This window comes from Leptodactylus fuscus, chromosome 1 (genome assembly GCF_031893055.1).
Source record: "Leptodactylus fuscus isolate aLepFus1 chromosome 1, aLepFus1.hap2, whole genome shotgun sequence".
Taxonomy (NCBI): domain Eukaryota; kingdom Metazoa; phylum Chordata; class Amphibia; order Anura; family Leptodactylidae; genus Leptodactylus; species Leptodactylus fuscus.
Window position 1 is genome coordinate 186,415,704 of NC_134265.1, and position 13,255 is coordinate 186,428,958.

Genomic DNA, 13,255 nt, shown 5'->3' on the forward strand with positions numbered 1-13,255 from the left:
CTGGTTGATTAGTCTGTCCTCCCATTTGCACCTGGGAGGAGTGGTCTCTACTCTATATTTAAACCCATGCCTCCCATGGTTCTGTGCTGAGTGTCGCTTTTACAGAGCTAGGCCTTAGCAGGAGGAGTAGGTGGTTATCTTGGATAGAGGAAGTTCCGTGGTTGGTTTTTGGGAGGTTTGGGTGAACGAGTTGGTTTGTGTGTTTTCCCTTCTGTGTTCACCAATCCTCCCTCTGTGTATAATTGACTGTGTGAGTGAATTGCCTTATCCTTTGATTTCTACTCAGTTTCCCTGTGTTTGTTTCCTAGTGTAAGGTTCCTTCCCATATTGGTTTGGGGGAATCCTTTCCCACATTTTTCCTGTGTGCTGCTTGTGTTGTTAGTCAGCGCACACCCTTGTCAGTCCCTGTCAGTAGCAGCTTCACTTGTTCGTTAGGGGTGACCCCTTTAGTCTCCAGTCCCTAGAGTTCTTATAGGGCATTCCTTCTCCCACTTCCCTCTAGGCCTACGGTATCAGTGAGAGAGGAGCTGTCGGGGTCAGGCTTAGCCTGAGTACAGCCGACCCACACCCGTGAGGCAGGGACCGGGATAGCTAGTGGGAGTAGTGCAGGGCGAGATTCCCTACTGCTATTCCTTAGCCCCGTTGCAGCTACCTGGACTGACATAACACCTATATCCTGGTGAGTATTTGCTTAATTTCAGGATAAATAAGTCATTCCTCATCACCTTGTGTAATAATGCTTGTGGTGCCAACAAATGGTAGACTAACATGTGAGGGGAATGATCACTTTAGCGAACATTGATCCTGCATTTATTCTGTATTAGTTTATGTAAATGAATGCTTCAGAAATAGTACTGATTGGCTCATTTTGTATCTGATCGACACTCATGGCAAGGATAGGACAGGAGCCATATTTTCCAAGCTTCCCCCCCTTATGCTGGCCTCCGTCTCCAGCACAGCATGAGGAGAACCATGTGATTATACATGTCTCTTAGCCTCTTCCTCAGTAACACAAAGTGCTTTGCGAACTTGTGTAGGTGCAGTGCAGGAGGCTGAGTCACAGATATAGACCTATTTGGACCCAACATGTTATGGACAGGAAGGACTGTCAACAGGAGATGGAAGCTAGCCGAACAGGATCGGGATGATACATTAATAGTAAGAGTAAGGGCATTTTACTATATGCAGTGAAATCTGTCTAGAAGACCACTCCTTTGAGAAGACCACCGCTTTTAAAGACCAAGTTTTTTCAGTGGCTACCTTTACTACATTATAGCCTATGAAAGCTACATTTCTGTACGCAGACCACTTATTCAACTAAAGACCACTTTTTTAAGCATTTTTTTAAGTGGAAATTTGAGGTCATAGGACCCTTTAGCTTTACTATTATTATTTACGACAAATTAGGTGTCAATAATGGGGAAATATACACCAGCTACAAGCTACATTTTCTCCCACGTGCAGGATATTCTATATATTTGAGGAGATGTGTACCCCATCTTATATGAAGCTCATCCTTTGCTGGCTCTAGGGTATGAAGATTGGCATTACTCATCTTCCCCAATGACTGTGCTGTATCATGCCAGGGTGAACTTGGGGCTCAGGGGCCCAATGGGGGATTCACCTATGGGCCAGTGCGAGCCTGCACAGCATTTCAGCTTTAATTTTGGTTTTATCATTTAAACTGGTTACTCATGGGTTCCAGATTAGGGTGCAGTCACATGGAGGAAAATGGTACTGAATTTGGTGTGGAATCCGCCTCAGATTCAGCACTGAAAAAAAAGCCTCCCATTGACTTCAAAGGGTTCGTTTTTTTTCTGCTAGAATAAAAAGGAACCCATTGAAGTCAATGGGAGGCTTTTTTTAAGTGCTGAATCTGATGCAGATTCCATACCAAATTCAGCGCCATTTCCCCCCATCTGAATGCACCCTTAAATTAGAGCCCTAAGGAATTTTGCATAAATATATGGGCTAAACCCTTATAATTGGGCTATTTGAGTTTATTGTGTAGCCATGTATATTAAAAACTTCAGGTAGGTTTTAGGGGTTTTCTTGAATTGACCTGTGGTGTAATCTATACCCTATGTACAAGTATGGTAAAGCTTCAGATGAATGCCCATGCTTGACCATCGCTACCTTGAAATTCATGGGGACACAGGACCCCTGTTTTTATGATAGGGCACTTTCACGTATCTTTTTGCTATATGTTAATATTCCCATTCTTGAGAAAAAAATCTGTGTCTCTCTGTCTAAAATCAAAAGCACATGGAGGTGCAGTATGGGTCCAAAGGAGGCTTTATCAGCTGTGTTATGGATACTGCCGCAAAACTAATTTAACTGTGTACTTGAGTCCTTTTAGTTTTATTATAACCTGGCAAGAGGTTTTTTTAGTTACTGGGTGGTTAGACAACATGAAATATAAATGGTTAATTTCATTACATTTGATACACTATTATTTTCAGTTACCTAAATCACCCCTAACCCTAGTGCTACTCAAGAGTAGTAGACACACAGGGGTGCATTTTCCATAAGGCGACCTAAGGCGATGTCCTCAGGTGATGCTTCATAGTCTAAACTGGGGGAAGCTTTTTTTTTTTTAATGAGCCGCTACTTTTTGTGTTATTGCAATAATCAGTGGCCAAAACATTTTACTCACCTGTCCATGCTGCTGTCCTGGGCCCCATCCACTGACTCCTCTAGGTGGAGCTACAGTTTCATCACAACAGTGAAGAATGCCAGGACGTTAATATGTATATAGTGAAAATGATAATATTTTATCTGTCTATAGATGTTAGAAGGGGTGGCTCACAATATACAGCAACTAATAAATTCAGTGGCAGCTGCATATATTAGAATTCAATGAGGTGTACCATGTGGTATTGTCAGGTAGACAGATGTTTACTTTTCCAACCCTATGGGTAAATAGAAGTAATTGGGAATTCTCAACTCTACAGTAATCCATGGTAGACAACACCAGTAATCTTTTTACCATCATTTTATGATGTTATACATTATAAAACATGTTGCTTCAGCATAGACTGCCAGAGTAACCCCTTACAGAACAGTGCACTTCAACTGCCTGTAGTATGGTGCACTTGCACTAATTGTACTGATTCAAGAGTCGTTAACTGGGCATCTATGCTGCTAAGTTATAGTAATTGCAGTGTAACCTACTATATTATGACTTAAAAAGGTGTTCAAAATATTTTTTTCTCCTGCAGAGGCTTAAAATAACAATATAACAATATTTGCATACTCACCTCTCTGTTTGGATAATCTCAGTTTGGGTTCCTGGTGTTCCTGACCTTGGACCCGCACATGAGCGATGTAGCCAATCAGTGAGTAAGCAGTGATGCTCCATTCAGATATCAAAGTTATATATGTTTGCATCATATGTTCTGTTTTGCAGATGGCAGGTAGGCTATCCTGCCCTCCGCTGTGGACACTGAAGAGTAGCACGACACAGGCCCTGTAGTAATATGAAGTTGGCGTGTATATGGGGACTTATTGGCATGCCTCTTGTATGTTTGTAGAGCGCTGTGATGAGAGTAAAGTGAAATTCTCAGTATTATCTGAGAAATGACAGATAAGAGTTGTCATGGAAAAGTAGTTAGGTCTCTGAGTGATATTGAGTCTTACAGCACATGTTGCTATTGACCCTGAAAATCGTGCAGGGCAATGGAGGGCCACTAACAGCATTTTGACCTGTACAGGCCGGCAGCCTTAGGCATCATGAACATGATCATGTGCATAGTCAATGTGTTACCTGTGTTCCCATACGGTGTTATAAAGTGAGCTTCACTTTGAGGTTTTGTACCTTTTGTCCTCTCCCTTATAGTTGAAGGCTTGGTGTTTGTTCCCAGTTGATTTTGGTTTCCTTTTTGTTGCGCACAAGGACCCAAGATGATTCTCTAATCCTGCACTCCCTGTGGCCATCGTTTCTTCTACCAATCACTGTCTCTGCACTTTTTGTTAGCAGTGTTGACTGCTGATGAGCTGACAGAGAGACTGCAGGGAATTGTAATTCCCCATAGCCACCCTGTTATATTGTCAGAAACTCCTGATTGCTATAACAACAATTCTGATAATGCATGTATAATATTAGAGAAGTGCTGGCCAGGCACTTAATGCATACTGTATGGAAATATTGGACCAAAACTAGTCTATCAAAAAAGAAATATAAATTGGTTTCATGGTTGGTTGTTGTTGACTAAATGTGTGAAAGTCAAAAGTGATAATGAGAACAAGTAAAACATTTACAAGGTTTATTCTATTATCCGCTAGAAAGAAATGTATATACAAATATACTGGGATGAGTCTGATAAGTGTTTCCTCCAAGTAACCAAGTTTACAAATAAATGAGCAACAATTAAATAGTTGTAGAAAGCTAAACAGGTAAGGAGGTGATGTGTATGATATCTGTTGTCTCTAGCCAGTAAACACATTACTAAATGTAGATGTTAGGAGTGCCTTGTGTGTCTAAGGCCTCGTTCACATCTGCATTGGTATTCCGTTCAGGGGAGTCAACATAGGGACCCCCGAACGGAATACTAAATGCAATTGCAAGCGCTGTGCAGCAAAAGCACACAGATCCCCATAGACTATAATGGGGTCCGTGTGCTTGCCGCCAGATCTCCGAACTGAACATGCGGACAGAAAAACAGTTCACAATCTACTTTCCTGTCCGCATGATTCGTGTGGCCAGCATGCGGCAAGCACATGGACCCCATTATAGTCTATGGGGTCGATGTGCTTTTGCTGCACAGCGCTTGCAATTGCGTTTGGTATTCCGTTCGGGGGTCCCCATGCGGACTCCCCCGGACGGAATACCAATGCAGACGTGAACGAAGGGTAATATAGCACATAAAGAGTTGCTATTTAAATATGGAACTTCTAATGCTACCTGTGTATATCCAAATGACATACCACTCACTCCTGCCCAGTATCCCTATAAATAGATAACAATTGATGTCTATAGAGAGCAACACAAATCTGTGTCTCCTGCAGTGCACAACCAATAGCTGGATATAATGGGAGCCTATATATATTGGCTATGCTAATATTTCCAAAGCCCCAGAGTTTCCCACTGTTAGCCTCTAGTCAAGATCCAATAAAGCTAAATGAGCAACAATGATCAGGACAAATCTGGGATGGGGCGCAGTTAGGTTATGCCCCCGTAGCCGTCCCAATGCTCTAACATCATCCTGCACTGCAGGAGACACATTCATTTTTGTTGTTCTCTATAGAGAATGCTTGATATCTATTTATAGGGATACTGGGCAAGTGTGAGAGGTATGTCATTTGAAGATACTCACACTCACTATATACATTATACACTATATGGACGCACTATACTCAATATATACACAGGTAGCATTAGAAGTTCCCTATTTAAATAGCGACTGTATATGTGCTATATTAGACAAACAAGGCATACAGTACAGTAACATTTAATGACGTACAGGTGGCGTCTTTGAATAATCGAAAACTTTCCCCGTCTCTTTCATCTGGACGGCCATGACCACATCTTCCAGTCTCTGTAAAGTTTGTAGCACAGACATCTTTGGCTCCACACTTTTCCTGGCAACTGACACATTGTCCTCACCTACACAAAGCCCCCATCCTGCTGCTACCCCCAATTATAAAATATATAATATAACCCCCCTTAATGAATAATACCCTCAAGTACATTTATCTATTAATAACTTCCCTGTGTGCCCTGTATACCTACTGAACCTTATTAATAATGCAGAGGTGTTTCCTAATGAAAAGGAAAAAAAAATATTAAATTGGGGGATTCCAATACCCGCAGTGGCGTAACTACCGCCATAGCAGCGGAGGCAGCTGTCACAGGTTCCGGAACATTAGGAGCCCGGTGACAGCCGCTACCTCTGCTATCATTATACTCGGGAGTCTTTTCGGACCCCCGAGTATAATGATTGGCGGACCGGGAGAGGTAAGAAACATAAAAAACATGTTACCTCTCCACGATCCTGCCAGGCCTCCTTCCTGACGTCTCTGACGTCACATGAACCCGGCCTGTGTCCCGGGTCATGTGACGTCCGACGTCATTGAACATGGACAGCAGCGAAGAAGGCAGCGGAGAAGACAGCGTAGGAGCCGGGGGACAGATAAGTAACAGTAGTTTTTTATGTTTTACTCCCCCTGGGTCTCCGATTATTTTACTCTGGGGTCTGAAAAGACCCCAGAGTATAATAATTGTTTATGGGTGTCCACAGTGGAACATAGTACTGTGTGCAGGGGCAACTATGGGGGATAATACTGTATGCAGGAGCCACTATGGGGCATAATACTGTGTACAGGGGCCACTAAGGGACATAATACGGTGTGCAGGGGCCACTATGGGGGATAATACTGTGTGAAGGGGCCACTATGGGGCATAATACTGTGTACAGGGGCCACTAAGGGACATAATACTGTGTGCAGGGGCCACTATGGGGGATAATACTGTTTGCAGGGGCCACTAAGGGACATAATACTGTGTACAGGAGCCACTATGGGGGATAATACTGTGTGTAGGGGCCACTAAGTGACAAAGTATTGTGTGCAGGGGCCACTAAGTGACAAAGTATTGTGTGCAGGGGCCACTAAGGGACATAATACTGTGTGCAGGGGCCACTATGGGAGATAATACTGTGTTAAGGGGCCACTATGGGGCATAATAGAACGCGCAGAAATGCATAGGAGGGGTCGGTCGAGGTCTTCGGCATCGGTGTCAGTCGGGGGGGGGGGGCCATGTCAAAAGTTCACCACGGGGCCCCGCCATTCCTAGTTACGCCACTGAATACCCGGGATCCCCAGGATCAGCTGTTTGAATGAACCATGAAACCTGTGTAAGCACCGTGACCCCTTCTCTGTTTATACAGTGTCATTCATTCATAGCGGTAATGTCATGTGACTACAGCCTTATCCTATACACATCTATGAGACAAGACTGTAACTACATCACACAGTCAGGGCCGCCATCAGAAATTTTGGGGCCCCAAACAGCCTAAGTGTCTGCCCCCCCCCCCCCCTTGCCGCCATTTTAAAACTACTTTATTTTGCGACATACCAATTATGTATTACATTTCCCTTTATTTAGCAGCATTACAAGGCTTAATCAGATTCTATTTGTAGGTAAAATCTGCAACGTGTGACCGCGCCTATAAAGAGCCAACACCATTTATAAGAGCCCTCCTAATAAATCCTCAGGGCTTTTTCACATTGTGTTTTTGGCCTCCCTTGCCGGGATATGTTGGTAACCAGTCAGAATCAGCTGTCAACTTATCCCTGCACGAAGAACTGACCATTAAAAAAAAAGGGGGGGCCTGCAGTTCTCCGTGCAGGGATAAGTGGGTAGCTGATTGTGACTGGTTACCAACGTATCCCAGCAAGGGAGGCCAAAAACGCAATGTGAACACTCCTTTAAAGTGAAAGTCCCACCCCCAAACAGGCTGCTATGCTAAGTAGCATAGCAGCCTACATCATTATTAATACAAAGCACACATACCTTTGGAGGTATTGTGGCTTTGTAGTTCTCCAGCTAAAAACTTATATATTATTGCCCCAAACGTTCCCTCTCCGCAGTGCCGCACACCTGACGCCCCAACAATCCCCCCCCCCTCGTACACCTTCTAACATCTTTCCATTGCCCCCTGTACCCATACCTCCTAACTTTTGAAGAACCGAAAGAGAGACAAAATGTGCGGCGCGTGTAGCACGCCGTGGCAAATTTAACCCCGCCCACTTTTGTGTTAACTCCACCCATTCTCATTAATTTTTCATATGCCCGCACACAGTATAATCCTCCGACAATCACCCGTAAATTATATGCCCCCCTCTATCTCTCCCCCAGCTTCATATACACCCTTCATCTGCCCCCCAGTTTCATGTCCCCCCCTCCATCTCTGCCCCCAGTTTCATGTCCCCTCCATCTCTGTCCCCAGATTCATGTCCCTTCCATCTCTGCCCCCAGATTCATGTCCCTTCCATCTCTGCTCCCAGATTCATGTCCCCTCCATCTCTGCCCCCAGATTCATGTCCCTTCCATCTCTGCCCCCAGATTCATGTCCCCCCATCTCTGCCCCCAGATTCATGTCCCTTCCATCTCTGCCCCCAGATTCATGTCCCCCCATCTCTGCCCCAGATTCATGTCCCTTCCATCTCTGCCCCCAGATTCATGTCCCCCCATCTCTGCCCCCAGATTCATGTCCCTTCCATCTCTGCCCCCAGATTCATGTCCCCATCTCTGCCCCCAGATTCATGTCCCCCATCTCTGCCCCCAGATTCATGTCCTCTCCATCTCTGCCCCCAGATTCATGTCCCCCATCTCTGCCCCCAGATTCATGTCCCCTCCATCTCTGCCCCCAGATTCATGTCCCTCCATCTCTGCCCCCAGATTCATGCCCTCTCCATCTCTTCCCCCAGATTCATGTCCCCCCATCTCTGCCCCCAGATTCATGTCCCCCCATCTCTGCCCCCAGTTTCATGTCCCCTTCATCTCTGTCCCCAGATTCATGTCCCCTCCATCTCTGCCCCCAGATTCATGTCCCCTCCATCTCTGCCCCCAGATTCATGTCCCTTCCATCTCTGCTCCCAGATTCATGTCCCCTCCATCTCTGCCCCCAGATTCATGTCCCCCCATCTCTGCCCCAGATTCATGTCCCTTCCATCTCTGCCCCCAGATTCATGTCCCCCCATCTCTGCCCCCAGATTCATGTCCCTTCCATCTCTGCCCCCAGATTCATGTCCCCATCTCTGCCCCCAGATTCATGTCCCCCATCTCTGCCCCCAGATTCATGTCCTCTCCATCTCTGCCCCCAGATTCATGTCCCCCATCTCTGCCCCCAGATTCATGTCCCCTCCATCTCTGCCCCCAGATTCATGTCCTCTCCATCTCTGCCCCCAGATTCATGTCCCCTCCATCTCTGCCCCCAGATTCATGTCCCCTCCATCTCTGCCCCCAGATTCATGTCCCGATATCTCTGCCCCCAGATTCATGTCCCCTCCATCTCTGCCCCCAGATTCATGTCCCCCCATCTCTGCCCCCAGATTCATGTTCTCTCCATCTCTGCCCCCAGATTCATGTCCCCCATCTCTGCCCCCAGATTCATGTCCCCCCATCTCTGCCCCCAGATTCATGTCCCCCCATCTCTGCCCCCAGATTCATGTCCCCTCCATCTCTGTGCCCAGATTCATGTCCCTTCCATCTCTGCCCCCAGATTCATGTCCTCATATCTCTTCCCCCAGATTCATGTCCCTCCATCTCTGCCCCCAGTGTCATGCCATTCTCTCCATCTCTGCCCCCAGTGTCATGCCGTCCTCTCCATCTCTTCCCCCAGTGTCATGCCGTCCTCTCCATCTCTGCCCCCAGTGTCATGCCGTCCTCTCCATCTCTGCCCCCAGTGTCATGCCGTCCTCTCCATCTCTGCCCCCAGTGTCATGCCGTCCTCTCCTTCATCTGCCCCCAGTTTCACTTTCCACCTGACTGTACACATTACACTTACCTTCTCCACGTTCCCACGCCGCTCACTGCGCACCTCTCTCACGCACAGTTGTAGACGCGATGTGACGTCATCACATCGCGTCTACACAGCCAGTAGCAGCGGTGGCAGCGAAGCAAGGAGCTGACCAGGAGTCCTCTGGACGCAGATCTGAGTTGAAATTGGACATACAATGACTGCTGCGGGCGCCAGGGGGTCGGCACACAGTGGCGGGCCAAAACCAGGCCCCCCATTTTTCAATTTGGCCGGGCCCCTGACGCCAGTAGCAGTAGTACTGGCCTATCGGCGGCCTTGCACACGGTCACTATAAACAGACTGCTGATCAGTGGGGAATCACTGATCTCTTATTGATGATCTACTCTGAGGAGAGATCATCAATTAAAATTAGCTGGAAAACCCCTTTAGGCTTAGACCCCACGTGGCGTCCTGCAGCAAAAAAGAGCTATGCGAAAAACTACGGCATTGACGCATCGCTGTTCTTCCTGCAGCACTTTACACATGAAGTTTACAGAGATTTCCTCTGCAAACTTTCTGCTTAAATTATATCTATAGGGAAACTGCTAGCGTTTCAGCAGGTATAATTGATATGCTGTGATTTCCAAAATTGTGACTGTTTTGGAAATCGCAGAGTATCTGCTGCGCATATTTTACTGCAAAGTGAGGATGGGGCCCCACATGGTGAAAGCCCACGGAAAAAAACATGGCAATCTAGCAAATCCTATCCACATATTGCAGAAAAATACATGCAGCAGAAGCACTACAATTTCCAAAATCATTCCAAAATCGTTGCAGTTTTGGAAACTGCAGCATGCCAAAAAAGCGTACTGTGTATCCAGATACATTCTCACAGGTTAGCTTCATAACATACCTGGCCCTATTGTTGAGAAGATACTGGCAGAAGTGTAATCTGCCTTGAGGCTATGGATCCATGTTGTGGGCCGAAGCAAAAAAGTGCAGCAAGTGTCTATCTCACTAGTTGCAAAACTGTATGAGTTGAATAAAGCTAGTAGAGTTGGTTTCCTCTGCATATTATTATTATTATTATTATTTTATTTTTTTTTTTTGAGGTATCATGTCTTTTTTCTGGATGTTTTTTCATGAAACAGTGGGAAGGTTGGTAGTGCATTTCCCTCTGGTATGGGATTTCCAGCGGGCATTCAATCACTTCACAAATAAAACATTCTCACTATTCCCCTCGATAAATACATTAAGGGGTGTATGGTTTAAATGAGGTTACTTCTGAAGGTGTTACATTGCTATGTCTGCTAAAATTCTCTACATGCATGGAGTAGGGCCTATAAATGATTCAAGCCAAAATGACTATAAACCGTGTTGGCACCCCTGCAATTCTGTCAGATAATACTAATTTTCTTCCAGATAATGATTGTAATCACAAATTCTTTGGTATTATTATCTTCATTTAATTTGTCTTCAATGGAAAACCACAAAAAGAATTGTCAAAAAGCCAAATTGGATATAATTCCACAGCAAACATAAAAAGGGGGTGGAGAAAAGTATTGGCCCTGTTTGAAAAATCATGTGATGCTTCTTTAATTTGTGTAATTAACAGCACCTGTTACTTACCTGAGGCACCTAACAGGTGGTGGCAATAACTAAATCACACTTGCAGCCAGTTGAAATGGATTAAAGTTGACTCAACCTCTGTCCTGTGTCCTTGTGTGTACCACATTGAGTATGGAGAAAAGAAAGAAGACCAAAGAACTGTCTGAGGACTTGAGAAACAAAATTGTGAGGAAGCATGAGCAATCTCAAGGCTACAAGTCCATCTCCAAAGACCTGAATGTTCCTGTGTCTACCGTGCTTGTGTCATCAAGAAGTTTAAAGCCCATGGCACTGTGGCTAACCTCCCTAGATGTGGATGGAAAAGAAAAATTGACGAGAGATTTAAACGCAAGATTGTGCGGATGGTGGATAAAGAACCTCGACTAACATACAAACAAGTTCAAGCTGCCCTGCAGTCCGCGGGTACAACAGTGTCAACCTGTACTATCCGTCGGCGTCTGAATCAAAAGGGACTGTATGGTAGGATACCCAGGAAGACCCCACTTCTTACCCAGAGACATAAAAAAGCCAGGCTGGAGTTTGCCAAAACTTACCTGAGAAAGCCAAAAACGTTTTGGAAGAATGTTCTCTGGTCAGATGAGACAAAAGTAGAGCTTTTTGGGAAAAGGCATCAACATAGAGTTTACAGGAAAAAAAAGAGGCCTTCAAAGAAATGAACACGGTCTCTACAGTCAAACATGGCGGAGGTTCCCTGATGTTTTGGGGTTGCTTTGCTGCCTCTGGCACTGGACTGCTTGACCGTGTGCATGGCATTATGAAGTCTGACGACTACCAACAAATTTTGCAGTATAACGTAGGGCCCAGTGTGAGAAAGCTGGGTCTCCATCAGAGGTCATGGGTCTTCCAGCAGGACAATGACCCAAAACACACTTCAAAAAGCACTAGAAAATGGTTTGAGAGAAAGCACTGGAGACTTCTAAAGTGGCCAGCAATGAGTCCAGACCTGAATCCCGTAGAACACCTGTGGAGAGATCTCAAAATGGCAGTTTGGAGAAGGCCCCCTTCACATCTCAGGGACCTGGAGCAATTTGCCAAAGAAGAATGGTCTAAAATTCCAGCAGAGCCTTGTAAGAAACTCATTGATGGTTACCGGAAGTGGTTGTTCGCAGTTATTTTGTCTAAAGGTTGTGCTACCAAGTATTAGGCTGAGGGTGCCAATACTTTTGTCCGGCCCATTTTGGGAGTTTTGTGTAAAATGATCAATGATTTGACTTTTTTTTTCATTCTCTTTTGTGTTTTTTCATTGCAAGCAAAATAAATGAAGATATTAATACCAAAGAGTTTGTGATTGCAATCATTTTCTGGAAGAAACGGAGTATTATCTGACAGAATTGCAGGGGTGCCAATACTTTTGGCCAGCACTGTATCTTAAAATCTATAGGGTGCTCTTTTAAGTTTCCGCTCCACCATGTGGCTATGCAGCAAATTGTTCCCTAAGTGGGGGTACTTCTGAAGACAAGAGAAATGTGGCAATAAATGTGATGAATTTCCTCTATTTCATGTACCATTTATAAAATATATGTCCTATAAGTGACATATTTGTGAAAAATCAAATCACATTTTTTTTTGCAGTGAGTTTGTATTAAATTCTGCCAACAAAATCTGTGCTCAAACTACTTACTATTCCTCTAGTTTAATACCTTAGGGGGGTGTAGTTTTCAAAACAGGGTCACTTCTGCATAAATCCCATCTGTCTCGGATTCAGCGGGTCAGTTTTGGATTCTGGGTCCTGTCCCGGTCAGTGGGGGATGTGCAGAAGTGAGCCTACAGTGGTGAGACATCCTCATTCAGCTCATGCTTCACTGCTCTGTGTGAAACACATCCATGTGTGATGCGATCCCAGGAGCTATAGGTGTGATGTGATGACAACACTCACATCTTGCCTGTCCAGGGCAAGAGACTTCACAGAGCGGCAAGAGAGTGAGGAGAAGTGAGTATCAGTGTTTTATTATGTTAAACTGGAGGCAGATGAAGGAGGACATTAAACTGGAGGCAGATGAAGAGGGACATAAACTGGGGGCAATTTGAAAGGGGACATTAAATTGGAGGCAACTGGAGAAGTACATTAAACCATGGGGGGTAGCTGGAGTGGAACATGTCTGCCTCTAGTTGCCCCCAGTATAATGTCCCCCTCCTGCTACCTCCATGGTTATAATGTCCCTCTC